General features: G+C 43.3%; 1 protein-coding gene across 7 annotated transcripts in view; it reads right to left on the reverse strand.

Moving 5' to 3' along the window:
* The window catches only part of RCBTB1 (RCC1 and BTB domain containing protein 1), a 54225-nt gene extending 38953 nt beyond the window's left edge, over window positions 1–15272 (reverse strand). For 2 of the 7 annotated variants that reach the window (XM_024257676.3, XM_063714908.1), the window contains exons 1-2: window positions 15053–15272; window positions 9738–9817 (exon numbers count right to left, since the gene is read on the reverse strand). The gene's annotated coding sequence lies outside the window, so the exon portion shown is untranslated. Of the gene's footprint in view, window positions 1–9737; window positions 9818–14680 lie in introns of all 7 variants that reach the window. The other 5 variants (XM_002824276.5, XM_024257675.3, XM_054529528.2 and 2 more) reach the window with 5 other exon arrangements.
* Window positions 15273–17885: the final 2613 nt, after the last annotated feature.

Consider the following 17885-nt stretch of genomic DNA (forward strand, 5'->3'; position numbering starts at 1 on the left):
AAAGCAGGAAAGAAGAAACGAATAACTATCCTGAACCTGCCTTGTCACAGACACTGTTAATTAGGTAGCTTCCATACATTATTTCATTTAATCTTCGTAATACTCTTGTGAGGAGACTGTAAACCATTTCTGACAGATGAGGACTGCGGCTCAAAGGTGAAATGACTCGCCAAGGTCACACAGCAGACCCCTCTAATTTTTCTTATGGAGAAATGGCTGAACTTCCTCAACATCACTTCTTTCTGACTTTATCTTGCCTTGTAAATGTACAGCAGCATCTGTCTTTAAACTGTTTCCAATATAAAAAGTATCCAGGCCGGGCGCAGTAGCTCACACCTGTAATCCCAGCACTTTGAGAGGCCGAGGCAGGCGGATCACCTGAGGTGGGGAGTTCGAGATCAGCCTGGCCAACATGGTGAAACCCTGTCTCTACTAAAAATACAAAATTAACCAAGCATGGTGGCACATGCCTGTAATCCCAGCTACTCAAGAGGCTGAGGCAGGAGAATTGCTTGAACCTGGGAGGTGGAGGTTGCAGTGAGCCGAGACTGCACCACTGCACTCCAGCCTGGGCAAGAAGAGCGAAACTCCATCTCAAAAAAAAAGAAGTATCCACTCTCCCAATAAAAAGCATTCCGCAAAATGCTTCTGCCTAGATTTGCCTGGTTAAACCTCATGAATGTCATTTATTCCTGCACTTTTGCATCAATCATTGAGAGGCAGGCCTAGAGAACACATGTGACCTCTGTCCTCAGAGCTCACAACATACAAAGTGCATCCTTGGGCTGGAGACTGCTAAGGCACAAAGTGTGTCTTCATCAGACCATGCTCAACCTGGGCAGCTGAGGACATGAACTGGCATCCTTGGAATTCAGACAAGGTTCCCTGAGAGGTTTTGTGGGGCTATGTGCCAGAAAGAACAACAGAACAGGGTCCTTAACTTGGGCACGTGGCATTTCCCTCCTAAGGCAGCAGAGTGTAACTGTAAATACCACCAAAACTTTCTAATTTACTCAAAATTACCACCATCCTCATTATAATTTGACTATTGTGGTGAGGTCTTTAATTATTCCATTTTCCTGGGGGCAGTGGCACCTTTTGCTACTATTAAGAAAACCACATTAAGGATCATAATTATATCAACCTTAAGAAGAATTAATGTGTATACACTATCAATCCAATAAACTAAAGCTGGTGCAATCGTTAAAAATTAACGAGTATTTCATCTGTGATAAAATCTACAGCAGACTTAAGAACTGTGCAGTTAACAATGACTCAAAAATACAGGATCTGCCGGGTGCAGTGGCTCACACTTGTAATTCCAGCACTTTGGGAGGTAGAGGCAGGCAGATCACTTGAGTCCAGAAGTTTGAGACCAGCCTAGATGACATGGTGAAACCATGCCTCTATAAAAAATACAGAAATTAGCCAGGAGTAGTGGCATGCACCTGTTGTCCCAGCTACTTGGGAGGCTGAGGTGGAAGGATCGTTTGAACCTGGGAGGCAGAGGTTGCAGTGAGCTGAGATCACGCCACTGCACTCCAGCCTAGGCGACAGAGTGACACTCCGTCTCAGAAAAAAAAAAATGCAGGATCCATTGCAAGGAACAGCAACATTATTTAGGACAGCTCTGATATCATGACATCTACTAAATTTTTCTAAACATGAAAGAAAAGTATTAACAGACTTATTCTAACTATGGATTTCATTTCAAAGGAATATAAATGTAGTTCAACTAAATTTCATTTAAATAATCATTCCAGGCTGGGCACGGTGGCTCACACCTGTAATCCCAGCACTTTTGGGAGGCTGAGGCAGGCAGATCAGTTGAGATCAGGAGTTTGAGACTAGACTGGCCAACATGGCAAAACCCTGTCTCCACTAAAAATACAAAAATTACCCCGGGTGTGGTGGTGCACGCTGGTAATCTCAGCTACTCAGGAGGCTGAGGTGGGAGGATCATCTGAGCCCGGGAGGCAGAGGTTGCAGTGAGCCAAGACTATGCAACTGTCCTGGGTGATAAGAGTGAGACTCTTTCTCAAAATAATAGTAATAGTCACTCCAGAGGGTTGCACAATAATTTAGATGCTTCAAATAGGAAGATATGAAGTGATTCCATTTGTGTTCTATTCCTGTATGAAGGAGGCACTGCTAATGGAAAGAACCTTCAACTGGCCTATTCAGCCCAGGCCTTCCCTGACAGTCAAGTACCTTGGTAAGTACCCTGAGCAAGGTAGCCCAACTCTCTTCCTTCCCATGGTGCTATGCTTTGTCCAAATTATAAGCACTCCCCCAAGGAAGCATCCCAACAGAAGCTGCCACCCAAACACGTCATACAGCTAAACTACGTGCACATCCCAAATTCAAAACAAAACCACTAAAATAAATGTACCCTGTAAGACTTAGTTAGCTTAGCTATGTTATAATATGTCCTGTATGATTACAATTTTTCTAAAGTATAATATATACAGAAATGTATACACCAAAATATATCTCAATGGAGAGATTACAGGTGGCATCATTTTCTTTCTTTGTATTTTTATTCTATTTTTCGGCCTGCCATCCCCACTTCTTTAGTTTGTTTGTTTGTTTGTTTTCGTCAGCAGGGTTGTGGCCAGAAAACAAGTCCTATCAGTCTCCTACCTCACTTCCCCTTTAGAAATTAGATACACTTCCTCATCTTTTTTTTTTTTTTGAGATGGAGTTTCGTTCTTGTTGCCCAAGCTGGAGTGCAGTGGCAGGATCTTGGCTCACTGCAATCTCCGCCTCCTGGGTTCAAGCAATTCTCCTGCCTCAGCCTCCCAAGTAGCTGGGATTACAGGCGCCCACCATCACGCCCGGCTAATTTTGTATTTTTTTAGTAGATACGGGGTTTCACCATGTTGGCCAGGCTGGTCTCAAATTCCTGACCTCAAGTGATCCACCTCCCTCAGCCTCCCAAAGTGCTGGGATTACAGGCGTGACCCACCACACCTGGCCTTCTTTGTATTTTTAAAATATAGTCCCAAATTTCTTTCTTTTTTTTTTTTTTTTTTGAGATAGAGTCTTGCTCTGTTGTCCAGTCTGGAGTACACTGGCACCATCTTGGCTCACTGCAAACTCCCCCTCATCAGTTCAAGCAATTCTTGTGCCTCAGCCTCCCGAGTAGCTGGGATTACATGCGTACACCACCATGCCTAGCTAATCTTTGTATTTTTAGTAGAGAAGGGGTTTCACCATGTTGGCCAGGCTGGTCTCAAACTCCTGACCTCAAGTGATCCACCCACCTCGGCCTCCCAAAGTGCTGGGATTACAGGCGTGAGCCACCATACTGGCCTTCTTTGTATTTTTAAAATATAGTCCCAAATTTCTTTTTTTTGGGGGGGGATGGACAGAGTCTCGCTCTGTTGCCCAGTCTGGAGTACACTGGCACCATCCTGGCTCACTGCAAACTCCACCTCCCCAGTTCAAGCAATTCTTGTGCCTCAGCCTCCTGAGTAGCTGGGATTACAGGTGTACACCACCACGCCTGGCTAATTTTTGTATTTTTAGTAGAGACGGGGTTTCATCATGGTGGCCAGGCTGGTCTCAAACTCCTGACCTCAGGTGATCTGCCCACCTCAGCCTCCCAAAGTGCTGGGATTAGAGGCGTGAGCCACCATGCTCGGCCAGTCCCAAATTTCTGTAACAAACACTTTGTGACCAATAAAATGAACAAATATTTCCAATGAAAATAAAAGTTCAATTATTTGAATTATGTTTTACCCCTAGGCTGTTATAAGTTTTAAGATGTATTCTTGCTTTAGATTCACAACCTAGAGTGGCAGAATGTTTCAGGCAAAATCTGGAAAAATGAATTATTGATATAAAATTAAATGTAGACGGTAGAAATGTAAGATGATACAGCTGCTATAGAAAACCAGATGGTAATTCCTCAAAAAAATAAATAAACATTAGAATTATATTATCTAGATAAACTCCATTTCTAGCATACACCCCAAAGAACTGAAAGCAGAGGCTTGAATAGTTGTATACCAACGGTAAAGGAGCATTATTCACAATAGCCAAAATGTGAAAATAATCCAAATGTCCATGAACAGATGAATGGATAAACAAAATGTGGTCTACACATACGATAGAATACTATTCACCCTTAGGAGGAAATTCTGACACATACAACAACAGGGATGAACCCTGAAGACATTATGCTAATAAGTTAGACAAATATTGTACGATTCCACTTACATGAGGTACCTACAACAGTCAAATTCATGGAGACAAAGTAGAATTGTGGGTGCCAGGAGCTGGGGGGAGGTAGGAATGGGGAGTTACTGTTTAATGGGTACAGAATTTCACTTTGGGGTGATGCAAAAGTTCTAGGCGACAAATACACGAAAAAATATTCAACATCACTAGTCATCAGAGAAATCCAAATCAAAACCACAACAAGATACCATCTCACACCAGTCAGAATGGCCATTATTAAAAAGTCAAAAACAAAAGATGTTGGCGAGGCTGTACAGCAGAGGGAACACTATACACTGTTGGTGGGAATGTAAATTAGTTCAGCCACTGTGGAAAGCAGTTTGGAGATTTCTCAAAGAACTTAAAACAGAACTACCATTCAACCCAGGAATCCCAAGACTGGGTATATATCCAAAGGAAAATAAATTGTTCTACAAAAAAATAAAAAAACATGCACTTGTATGTTCATCACAGCACTATTCACAATAGCAAAGACATGGAATCAGCCTAGGTGCCCATCGACAGTAGACTGGAAAAAGAAAATGTGGTACATATACACCATGGAATACTACACGGCCATAAAAAAGAACAAAATCATGGATGCAGCTAGAGGCCATTATCCTACGTGAATTAACACAGGAACAGAAAACCAAATACCACATGTTGTCACTTAGAAATGGGAACTAAATATGGTGTACACGTGGATATAAAGACGGGAACAATACACACTGGAGACTACTAGAGGGGCAGGGAGGGAAGGGTACACAGGCTAAAAAACTACCTATTGGATACTATGCTCACTACCTGGGTGATGGAATCATTCGTACTCCAAAGCTCAGCATCACACACTATACCCATGTAACAAACCTGCATATGTACTCCCTGAATCTAAAATAAAAGTTGAAATTGGGTCGGGTGCGGTGGCTCACGCCTGTAATCCCAGCATTCTGGGAGGCCGAGATGAGCAGATCACAAGGTCAGAGATGGAGACCATCCTGGCTAACACTGTGAAACCTCGTCTCTACTAAAAATACAAAAAAATTAGCCAGGCGTGGTGGCGGGTACCAGTAGTCCCAGCTACTCGGGAGGCTGAGGCAGGAGAATGGCATGAACCTGGCAGGCGGAGCTTGCAGTGAGCCAGGATCGCACCACTGCATTCCAGCCTGGGCGACAGGCATCTCAAAAAAAAAAAAAAAAAGTTGAAATGACTTTTTTTAAGTAGTCTAGAGATTGATGGTGGTGATGACTGTACAACAATGTGAATGTACATAATGTCACTAAAATGTGTAATTAAAAATCATTAAAATGGTAAATTTTACACTATATATCTTTTACCCCAATTTTTAAAAATCAAATAATCATCCTGTGGGCTTTTATCAAGACTGCATTAATAAACTCAAAGATACATTTCTAAAATTAAATATAGAAAGGTTTCAGTCCTAAATAATGTGTTTGGAAAAGTAAAATCATACTGTTTTAATCATGTCTCGAGAATACAAGTTCAGATTAGGGAAATTCTCAACGGAGCATTTATAAAAGAAATATAGCCTTCTTAGAACTTTCCAGTGCATACAGCAATTTAAACCAGACCAAACAAATTGCTAAGATGACAGGTCCTTCCAGGGCTTGTCATCTTGATAATTATAAAAATGATGAGCTGTAATTAGAATGTCAGTCATCTTTAAATAGTTACTTCTGAAGTACCTCACTAAGATAGTAATTTTTTTGCAAGCCTTCCATATTTTATTTAGGAAATACTTTCTGAAAAACAATATTAATGTGTTGCAGCCTGAATTACCACTCTTTATGAGTTATTATTAGGTGAATCAATGACTTTTTTTTTTTTTTTTACTGTATAGAGATAAAACAAGGGTGCAAGGAAAGAAAAGAGGAATGCAAAAATGCAAGCAGAGGTAGAAAGAGTGTAACGTCCTTAAAGATAATATGCCAACCCACTTGGCTCTTCGTATTTTCTCTGGCACTTGAAAATACATCCTGTATCCCCACTGCACTTATCCTACGTCCATTAGTCCTACAGATCAATATCCCATTCCTTGGGATGGCTTATCTTAGCTATTGGCACTGTCCCTCATAGAACTTGTGGCATGACGAAGAAAAGGTTATTTTACTTTATACTCTGAAAGCAAATTCAGTCAGGACAAACACAGGCTTTCCAATTTTAGAAATCTACATTTAGAACTGGAAGGCTGAAGGAGTAATGTAGCAACTAATCTTTTAATTCCTCTAAGAGCACCTTTATTTTACTTTCCCCAAGGAACAAATATTAAGGAAAGGTTAATTTTATTTTAGTTTATTTTACTGATCTAGCAAAAATATATTTGAACATGCTTATGGAGATTTTAAAAACAACAGGAAATGGAGAGAAATGGTACAGGAAAACTGGTTTTGATGAAATAATGGTCTCAATATTAAACATACTGGAAATTTAGGGTTGATCTGTAAGCACATGGCTTCCACACAGACCTCAACTAACCAGAATGTATTTGTTTGGGCTAGTTTAAATTGCTGTATGTACTGGCTTTTAAATGCCACCAATAGGGTATTCTACCTTTAGATCTGGCTTCTATTGACCTTAGAGCTAATGAAAAGAGTGGGAAAAGAGTAAGCAATCCTTCAGCATTGCCTAGCACCAAGATTCTGACGCTTCTGGTGTCATTTTAGAAGCATGAAATGAGTTTGCGTCATTCTTTATTATGGAAGCTGATAGCCAGAGGAAACCAGAAGGGCTCTGAATGTTGGAACAATCATTTTAAGTAGCCTAAACATTCTTCAGCATACAAGCTACAGCAAGCTTTAAACTACTCAAAACAGCAATTTCTAATATGCAAAATGATATTTTTAATTGCAAAAACTTTGAATTAAAGCATTTACACATACACTGAAAATTCCTAATAGAGGAGGTTTCTCTATTTTTGTAAACTGAATGGGTGATGATTTTACTTATCAGTTTAAGTTGCTAAGCTGTCTTACGAAAAAAATTTATTTATAGTTAATGAGCTATTGATAAAATCTAAAAGGCCTTGGAAAAAAGTACTACTGTATGGTAATGTGAACAAAATCCAGTTGTCCCTCAGTATCCATCGGGGACTGGTTCCAGGACCTCCTGCAGATACTAAAATCCACAGATGCTCAAGTCCCTGATAGAAAATGGCATAGTATTTGCACATAACCTACACACATCCTCCCATATACTTTAAATGATCTCCAGATTACTTATAATACCTAATACAATGTAAATGCTTGGTAAATAGTTGTTACGCTTATTGCTTGGGGAATAATGACAAGAAAAAAATACTCTACATGTTCAGTACAAATGCAGTTTTTAATATTTGCAATTTGAGGTTGGTTGAATCCACAGATGTGGCATCCATGGATACAGAGAGCTGACTTTAATAGCATACATTAATTTTTCTTCTGCAATGACCCCAGATACCAAGAAAGCCAGGGACATCATAAAGAACAATACAATCATGGTCTCTGCCTCTGAGGAACTGAAGGTCTAATGGAAAGTCAGTTCCTAAGTAAGTGGAAAACTAGAATGCAAATACAACTGGAATAATTAAGGAAATGAATGTACCATGCAAGTATATGCTCCATGTGACACATGTTAATTTGTCAAATGGGAAATAATTATGTGCAGACTAGTGACAACTATATAAAAATTGTATATAACAGAAAACATTTACAGGAAATCCCAGAAACCAAATTCTCCATATTCCAGCAGATGATAAAATGTGAGCCTTTCCTCAGTGAAGATCATCCAGTTTCCTAGAAGAACAAGTGTTCTTCATAGCCTTCTTCCTTTTTTACCAATAAATGTTCCCATTTGAGCACAAAAGATTGAAGGGTATGACAATCTTTATTTCTGAATCCATTTAATTCCAGAAAAACATTCAAAAAAGAGAGCTCTAGGGTTTGGGGTAAACTTTTTGGTATACAACATTACAACTTATGTCTTCCATCTACGCTACAGCAAAAGCAATTCAAAAACCCTCTCAAGGTACAAACAGCCAAATGTTACTCTTACCAATTTCTTACATATAATTCTGATGGGCTTTTTGAGACTGAGCAAATGCTCAGTCTCATTGAGATACCAAATGTATTTCCCAGGTCCAGATAAGCCTCTAAGAATCAGCCTCAAACATTTTTAAATAAAAATAAAACTTAAAACCATTTCACCCACTCTATGGTATAAGGGCTGCAAATCACAGGCAAAGTTTCGAAGATGTGCTGAGACACTAATACTGTTATTGCCCCAGCTGCTAGAACAGCTGTCATCCACGTCTCTCTTCTGCAAATACACAGTACTACAAGAATGAAAGGGAGGCCGGGCGCAGTGGCTCACACCTGTAATCCCAGCACTTTGGGAGGCCGAGGCGGGCGGATCATGAGGTCAGGAGATCAAGACCATCCTGGTTAACACAGTGAAACCCCGTCTCTACTAAAAATACAAAAAAATTAGCCGGGCCTGGTGGTGGGCGCCTGTAGTCCCAGCTACCCCGGAGGCTGAGGCAGGAGAATGGCGTGAGCCCAGGAGGCATAGCTTGCAGTGAACCGAGATGGCGCCACTGCACTCCAGCTTGGGTGACAGAGCGAGACTCGTCTCATGAAAAAAAAAAAACAAAAAGAATGAAAGGGAAAGGAAGAATGCCCTGAATGCTTGACTAAGGAGTCTGAGAATGTAGTCTTCTCCAAAATAGTTTGTCATCCTTCAAGCTGAAGCCACCTGTACAGCTGAGTGAAGATAATACCCCCACCTTCATTTAGAGAACAGTATGACTAGTGTTTTAGAATTCTCTGATTGTGCCTACCCTTTGTTTCATAAGTTTTGTTCAAATTCATCACTAATTTAAGAGGAAAATGTAAGTTCCTACAACTGTCATTTCTCAACCACTAATAAGTTATTTGACTTGAAGCACAATTTGCAATAATCGCCTCTGTAAGCATTTCTTTAGCCCCATCATCCAAGGGGCTGCTTTCATCTCATTCATTTCATCTCATCTCACTTCTAACCTGAGCCATGTGCTCGAAAAGCAAACGAACCAAGTGGCAATAGCATTAGCAGTGAAAAAAATAACATATCTAGGGTTGTGAAGCTGACTGAGATCTTATAAAAGTATTGCTTTTATAGGATACTGTTGTCTTCAAAAGGAAACCAGAAAAGAAATATTGATGATTAGAAATAACGTTTTTTTCTATAAGTTTGTTCTTTGTTACACCAAACAAATAGGTGTCACAAAACAGAACAAAAAAACCAATGATGGGTCAAACTTTAAAGAAATGGATAGATGGCTGGGTGAAGTGGCTCACACCTATAATCCCAGCATTTTGGGAGGCGAAGGCAGGAGGATCACTTGAACCCAGGAGTTCAAGACCAGCCTGGGCAACATGGTGAGACTCCGCTTCCTCAAAAGTAAAAAGATTAGCCAGTCATAATGGTGTGCACCTGTAGTTAGTCCCAGCTACTCAAGAGGCTAAGGTGGGAGGATCACCTGAGTCCAGGAGGTTGAGGCTGCAGTGAGCCGTGTTCACACCACTGTATTCCAGTCTGGGCAAGAGAGCGAGATCCTGTCTGAAAAAGAAAAAAGAAATGGATAAAACATAATACTTCATTTTATTTTCCAAATGAATTCAAGGCTGGAATTGGGGGGTCAAATTCAAATCTAAATATGGTTTCATGAATCTTTCTCATGTGGATATCCCAAAAGTGATTTCATCTATTAGTCTCCAGTTGTATGAAAAGTATCAACTGTACCCTGCAATGACCTAAAGCCAAACTGAAATTCCAGCAATGGACTGGCAGAACCATACACTATTTCAATAAATTTTCTTAGGTAAACAGGACACAGAGCCAACTCCAATAGAAATTACATGGGGTGGGGGGGATCTAGACACACAAACAGATGCTCACAACAGTGTGGCTGGTCTCCAATGGGGAGGGTCAGATGCTGTGGAGGCAACAGAATTGGGAAGTGTGCTTCAGCTACCTAAAGAGAAGCAGGCGCCTGCAACAGTGAGCACTCGTGCCAGGTTAAGGCTCTGGTGGAGGAACTGAAAGAAAGTCAGCATGGCTTCAGCCAAACAACTCAGGCTTTATCCGAAGAGCACCAGGTAATCCCTGAAGGGTCTTAAGCAGGGAAGTGGCATAAACAGATGTAGGTCTATGAAAGATTACTTTGGCTGACCACAGAGACATGAGACAACAAAGGAGTGCTCAGAGGGAGTCCAGATGGCTATGGTAAGCCAGAAAAGAAGGGATTGAAGCCCACATCAGGGAAATGGAGAAAACTGAACAAGAAGGAAAATCAACAAGATTCTGCAACTGGCTGAATGGGACAAGGAGCACTGGATAAGCAGAAAGGCAGAGCCAAAGATCACAGGTAGACGCTGAGCTTGAGTGAGAGAGAACTGTGCTCCTACTCACTACAGCAGAAAGCACAGCAGGCCTCAGGGGTGATGAGTCCTACTATGGACATTTTGTGCCAGGTACCTGTGGGATATTAAAGCGGACAAGTTCCAACAGATGGATTTAGAAATCTGAAGCTCAAGAAAGGTCTGGATTGGAGATTTGGAAATCTGGCATGAAATCACCCAGGAAAAAAGCAAGTGGAATAAGGAGAGCAGAGTATCTTAAGAAGAACTCTAAGAAACTCCAACAGGAAAGAGACAGGGAGTATCCGCTAGAAGGGACTGTGAAGGAAGAGGCAGACCAGGAGGAAAACCAGGAGACAGAGTGTCACAGAGACCTGGGGACTTGAGCATCACAGGCAAGAGGCATGCTAGTGTCGAATGCTGCTGAGACGCCAAACGAGGGAAGGGTTGAGAAACTTCCATTGGATTTAACAAGGAGAATTATCAGTGACCTTAACGAACAGTTTCACCGAGGTTGTGGGTGGAAGAGGCCAGGTTGCAGCAGGTTGAGGTGTATGTGAAAGGTGAAGAAAAGGAAACCATGAGTATAAACAACTTTTTCAAGAAATTTCACTCTGAAGGAAAAATGAGACATCACGTACTAATCACAGAATGTGATGGAGCTGCAGGACATTTTCTGTTAACCTTTTTAATGTAAACATTGTTAGAGGCTTGAACATGTTTGAGTTAATGGGAAGGAGCCAGTAGAAACATCAAAGAGGAGAGGACATAACAACTCAATGAGGGCCTTAAGAAAGTAGCAGGGAATGGGATCTGAAGCAGAAGTGCAACAGAAGCGCCGGGCACGGTGGCTCATGCCTGTAATCCCAGCACTTTGGGAGGCCGAGGCAGGTGGATCATCTGATGTCAGGAGTTCGAGACCAGCCTGGCCAACATGGTGAAACCCCATCGCTACTAAAAATACAAAAATTAGCTGGGCATGGTGGTGGGTGCCTGTAATCGCAGCTACTCAGGAGCCTGAGGCAGGAGAATCACTTGAACCCGGGAGACGGAGGTTGCAGTGAGCCAAGATCACACCACTGCACTCCAGCCTGGGCAACAAAAGCAAAACTCTGTCTCTAAATAAATAAATAAATAAATAAATGCAAGAGAAACTGTAGAAAGGAGCAAGTCTTCCTTTTCTTCCTTCCACAAGAGGAGGAGGAAAGGGTGAATGTGAATGAAAGCCAGTTTAAAGGTTAGGAATCCAGATGCTGGAGGCATACTCATTCTCTCATTCTCATTCTCTCTCCCCGCTGAGTCTCCATTTTACTTGCCCACCAGCAATGTACAACAGTGCTGCTTTCTCCAATATTTACTGTCTGTCTTTTGTATTATACCCATCCTAGTGGATGGGAGGTGGTATCTCGTGGTTTTGATTGGCATTTGGAGACCACTCTCTTCTGAGGTCACCTATTTTTCCCTATGAAGAAAGAGTTGGGCTTTTTGCTAAGAGTAAGAGCGGAGGTAGCAATAAAAAGTGGAGTGCAGGCCAGGTGTGGTTGCTCACACCTGTAATCCCAATATTTTGGGAGGCCAAGGCAGGAGGACTGCTTGAGGCTAGGTGTTCAAAACCAGCCTGGGCAACATAGGGAGACCCCGTCTCTACAAAAAATAAAAAAATTAGTCGAATGTGGTGGTGCGCACCTGTGGTCCCAGCTACTTGGGAGTGGGGAGGATCACTTGAGCCTGGGAAGTTGAGGCTGCAGTGAGCTATGATCACACGGCACACTGTACTCCAGCCTGGGCGACATAGTGAGACCCTGTCTCAAAAAAAAAAAGTGGAGTGGAGCAACTGGGGGGAAAATGGTGGAGAAGTCTGAAGCAGTCACCAGGGAGGATGGGAAAGAGGCACTGAGCAGAGAAACCTAGCAGGATGGTAAGACCGAGCCCAGAGAAAACTAGAGACCGTAAGTCTTTAATGGTACCCATCTGGTCTCCCGTGAGCTTTTCTACCCCAGGAAAGAGGTGTGCTTTTTTGTGTGTGTGTTTTAAATCTGATCTAACACATAGTTGATTTATATAATTATTTCATTAACTGATCTCCTCTACTAAGTCTATTCTGGCTAAATTCAGACAACACTCATCATACCCCTCTTGTGCATTCTTCAGCACGTACACAACATGTACTTTTTTTTTTGAGATGGAGTCTCACTGTGTCGCCCAGGCTGGAGTGCAGTGGCACAATCTCGGCTCACTGCAACCTCCACCTCCCCGGTTCAGGTAATTCTCGTGCCTCAGCCTCCTGAGTAGCTGGGACTACAGGCGCGCACCACCACGCCCGGCTAATTTTTTGCATATTTAGTAGAGATGGGGTTTCACCATGTTGGCCAAGCTGGTCTCGAACTCCTGGCCTCATGTAATCTGTCGCCTCAATCTCCCAAAATGCTGGGATTACAGATGTAAGCCACTGCGCCTGGCCAATATGTAACATTTTTAACTTTTTGTAAAACCAGAGAATATTTTGAAATATGTCCGAATGCCCTGCCTAGATTCTAGACTCTGTGAGGCCCCAGCCTCCTTTCCTATGCATGACCTACTGTTTAATGTAGTACACACAGAAGGAATATCATCATCATAATAAAGGTCTTCACTTTCCTTCACAGTTTCATCTACCCCACAATGACTCCCAGGAAAAGGAGGGTACTGTTTCAGACTTCCCAGCTCCCGTATATTAGGTGGAGCCAAGTTCTTGCTGCAGCATACGGGCACTCTTTAAAATTTTCAAATAATTTTTTAAAAGCTACAAGCTTGACAGCTTTGGGTTTTTATGGCTACTTGTTTTCTGAAGTTCACAGAACTTTATCATTTGGATCACACACTTAAAAAAATCACTTAGAAAAAGTCTCTTTAAAGATGAATATGCTTCCTCTTCAAGAGAAACAGACCAGCGGGTAGAAGAAAAAGGACCCGTCTAGAGTATTAATAAATAGACTGATATTCACACAATGGATTAAATGGATTAAAGTCCATCCCACAGATGAACTGCTATATTAATAGAATCCAAATATAGTTACATCCTCGACCCTGAAAGCAGTTTAAATGGGTGAAATTCACCCAGTGCTCACTTGAAATGAGTACTCTAAAGTTTAAAGCACCTATAAACTGCCCTCAGGATTCAATCATTTTTCCATTCCTTCCGGCATTATATACTTTGACGTTTTAATGTTATTAGCCCACAATACACACCAGTTTCAGAAACTCAGTTTTTGTCCTCTAAGGGCTTTAGTGCTCCCAAAAAAAGAATAGGGCAAAAGCAAGGAAGATCATGAATCTGGTTTTCTAAAAGCATTATTACAAGACTGCTTTATAAAATTGTAATCCCCAGCTGCAGAGAGTTCCGCAGATGGCTTGGAAGTGTCTTACATGCAAATAAATAAAAACAAAAGGCCACTTATGCGAGCAGAACACAGCGTGCTCGATAGTCATCTTAAAATAAACCGAGCAGGTAGGTACTTTATCAGAGGCAGACAAGGGAAACGTCACTTATTTAGAGTTCACCGCACGCCTGGATAAAGGTCCTCACTAACAGAATGCCTACCTTTGTGGATTCGGTGTCGGAAAGGGAAACGATAAAGAATACGGTTTGTGACAGCACTACTCTCAGGAGACGAAGGAGAGATGCCAAGATCTTGGAAAGGACAGAGAATAGGGAGAGTCGGAAAGGAGGTCTCCTCTCAGTAAAACGGCACTCACAGCAGTCAGACTTCAGCTACGAGCAAAATCGAGTCCGTGCACCTCAAAAAAGAGAGGGAGGCAGGGAAAACTTTCCCTCGCCTCTCCCCATCTTTCCCTCCTCCTCGCAGGAGGGCACATTAGCTGAGGTGCTGGCGGGGCCGAGCCGGGGACCTCATCCCTCGTCCCGGACGCAGCGCCCGCGGGGACTGCCCGGGAGCCCGAGCGAGGGAGGCGGGAGGTGCAGGAGTAACGAGGCACACCCGGCCCGGCCTGCGGAGAAGGGAAGCAGGGGCAGGGCCGGGGGGGAAGAGGCCTCCGCGAGCTCCAGCCCGCGCCCACACGCTACCTGCGAGGTCAGCTGCTGCCGCGCCGTCCCGCGGGACCGCAAGGATCTCCGAAGCTCCGATGGGCGCAGAAGTGCGAGCGAGCGGCGGTGCCCACCGGCAGCGGAGAGGAGGAGCGCCAGGGCGCGGGGCCCGCCGGGTCACGTGGCCCCGGCCGCCTCACGTGACCCGGTGCCGCGCGCGCCGGGGACGCTACCCAGCCGAGCATCCCGCACCGCCCCGGCCCCGGCCCCGGCCCCGGCCCCGGCCGAAACCCTGCTCTTCGGGCCCTAGAACCCGACTTCTCTAGAAGCCGATTGGCCGTCTGAGGCCCTCCCCGAGGCCCTGCCACCGGAGTGTCCCCATGAAATCCGGTGGCTGCTGCCCGGACTTACAGGCTTTTGTCTCTGAGGAACCAGGAACGCGCGAGGCACGGGCTCCTGCTCTGCTCCCCGAGATGGCTTGGCTGTGGGGAGGGTCGGCCTACCACCCCTAGAGACCTAGGACGGAAAAGCGACCGAGAAACTTGGCTCCCTGCCCACTCTGGAGCGCGTCTGGCCCCGGGGCACCACCCAGGTGGTGCTGTCTGGGACGAAAGGCCGCGGAGCTGGGACTAGTTTGTTTTTACTGGAGACGCGCCTTTCCCTCCCCGCCCCTCACTTCCTGATTGAAAGCACCTAAGGCAGGCCAGGGACTAGGGAAGGAGGAGATGAGGCACAGGTCCTGGTATTGGAAAGAGGCAGAGGTACCTCGGAAGCAGGCCATAGAGGTTAGACGGGACCTAAGAGGGCATCTTGTCCAACTGGATTCTTGTTACCAGTGAGTAAACTGAGGCCAGGAGAGGGACTGCTACGAGCTGCTCCAGCCTATCACCTATAAAGACTACAGTCCGTTTATAAAATACCGTACAGCTCTCGGAGAACTCCCAGTTGGCGCTGCAGGATAAAATCCAAACTTATTGGCATAGCATTCCAAGCACTTGTTCACTTACCTTTCCCATTTGAGCTCCTAGGAATAAACAGAAAAACATTTCATTTTCTAAATATCACCAGATTAACTTCACTTTTGGTAACTTGAATTACTAAAAAAAAGTCCTACTGTCCCTCATCTCTTGCCACTTCCCCAACGTTACTCGAGGCTCTGGCTACAAATAATTTGTTTTCCTTGACTACTCAACTTTCTTTGGATTATTTACTTTTTCTCTAAGTTTCTTTACTCCCTTTTGCTTTGTTCATTCTTTTGTAGGTATCTGAAATGTCCTGAATCACCACCTCCCCCACTTAAAGAAAACCAGGGCCAGACAGTAGTTAAAATGATTTAAAAAAAAAAAAAAATAGTATTAAGAAACTAATGCAATAAGAGAATTGAGCTTAGTTCTATATCTATTCTGAGGTCTCCCTCCTGTTGCACTAGTTCCTGAATAAAATGTTTTTACCACTTCAACTACTGTTTGGCTCTGGTTTTCTTCAATAGCCTCCAAAGTACATATCAGTTTCCTACTCATCTTCCAAAATCCAGGTCGAATACCGCCTACTCTTGTCTTCCCAGCATCCTCTTCCCTGAGTTTTTAGCAATTGAAGTTCATCCAGACAGTGTCAGCTGCAACTTCTTCCCTGATTTCCAGAATACTATATATATTCTGATACACCTCACACTGCCCAGAAATAGACTGCGCATTTCCTGTAAAAGGTGAATTATCTATTGCTGTCTTCTCCCCTAGATCATAAACTCTTTGAAACAGGATTCTTCTGGGTTTAGAACAGTGCCTGGCATGTGATAGACCCTTAATACCCGCTGAATGAAGTGGCTTGTCCAAAGTAGTGGCAGTTGAGTGAATTTACTAGAAGAGGCCTGTTTTGCTCAAAGAAACTAAAATCAGTTTCTTTTGGTTGCAACCCGATCAAAAGAACTTGTGTAAACACGTTTAAGAGAAAAACGAGGGCATGGGGTGTGAGTAATCAAATATGTCCTGAGCCCTCACTGCTTATGTGTCAGATGCCATACTTGGAGCATCTTGGAGGATAAAAAGCTGAATGAGACATGGTTGCTGATAAGGAATGTGTAGTCTGGTTCATTATTCCAGTACAGGGTGAAAAGTATTATGATACAAGGTGCTAAGTGAACACAAATCAGGGAGTCAGGGAGAAACTTCGTGAGAAGGTCAATTGGACAGGAAGTAGATAAGAAGAGAGGAAAAGACATTCCAGGAGAGAGCAATGTGTTCAAAAGTAGTGACACATGAAACAGTACTATTTGTTTAGGAAAAAACAAACAGGTGCAGTGGCTCACGCCTGTAATCCCAGGCCAAGGCAGGCAGATCACTTGAGGTCAAGAGTTCAAGACCAGCCTGGCCAACTTTGGAAAACCCTGTCTCTACTAAAAATACAAAAATTAGCCAGCTGTGATGGCACGTGCCTCTAATCCCAGCTACTTGAGAGGCTGAGGCACAAAAATCGCTTGAACCCAGGAGGCAGAGGTTGTAGTGAGCCAAGATCGCATCACTGCATTCCAGCCTGGGTGACAGAGTGAGACTCTGTCTCAAAAAAACGAAAACAAGTAACCCTATATTGATGCCTTGATGACTTCATTCACATCTAGGATAAAGGAAACCAAATTAGGTTAATTTTAATATACTTGAAAGAATGACATATTTACTGGTATTGGTGTTATTTATTGTATTGAATAACTTTCTATCAGGCACATCATAGGCTCTGCATCTAAAATTGGCCTAGGCCAGGCACAGTGGCTCACGCCTGTAATCCCAACGCTTTGGGAGGCCAAGGTAGGTGGATCGCTTGAGCCCAGGAGTTCAAGACCAGCCTGGACAACATAGCAAGACGCTGTCCCTATAAATAAATAAGAATAAAACTGGCTTGGACTAACGGAAGGTGATTTTTTACCTTTTTTTCCAGCCTCAAAAGCTTTCTATGATTATTATCTAAAAATACCAAAATTACTTGTTCCGAAGAAGATTATTTTTTTTCTTTTTTGAGACAGCGTCTTGCTCTGTTGCTCAAGCTGTACTGCAGTGGCATGATCATAACTCACTGCAGCTTCAACTTCCGTGGGCTCAAGTGATCTTCCCACCTCAGCCTCCTGAGTAGCTAGGACTACAGGTGAGGGCCATCAGGCTGGGCTAATTTATATTTTCTGTGGAGACGGGGTTTGCCACGTTGGCCCGCCTGGTCTCGAACTCCTGAGCTCAGGCAGTTTGCCTACCTCAGTCTC

Source organism: Pongo abelii, chromosome 14 (assembly GCF_028885655.2).
Source record: "Pongo abelii isolate AG06213 chromosome 14, NHGRI_mPonAbe1-v2.0_pri, whole genome shotgun sequence".
NCBI lineage: Eukaryota > Metazoa > Chordata > Mammalia > Primates > Hominidae > Pongo > Pongo abelii.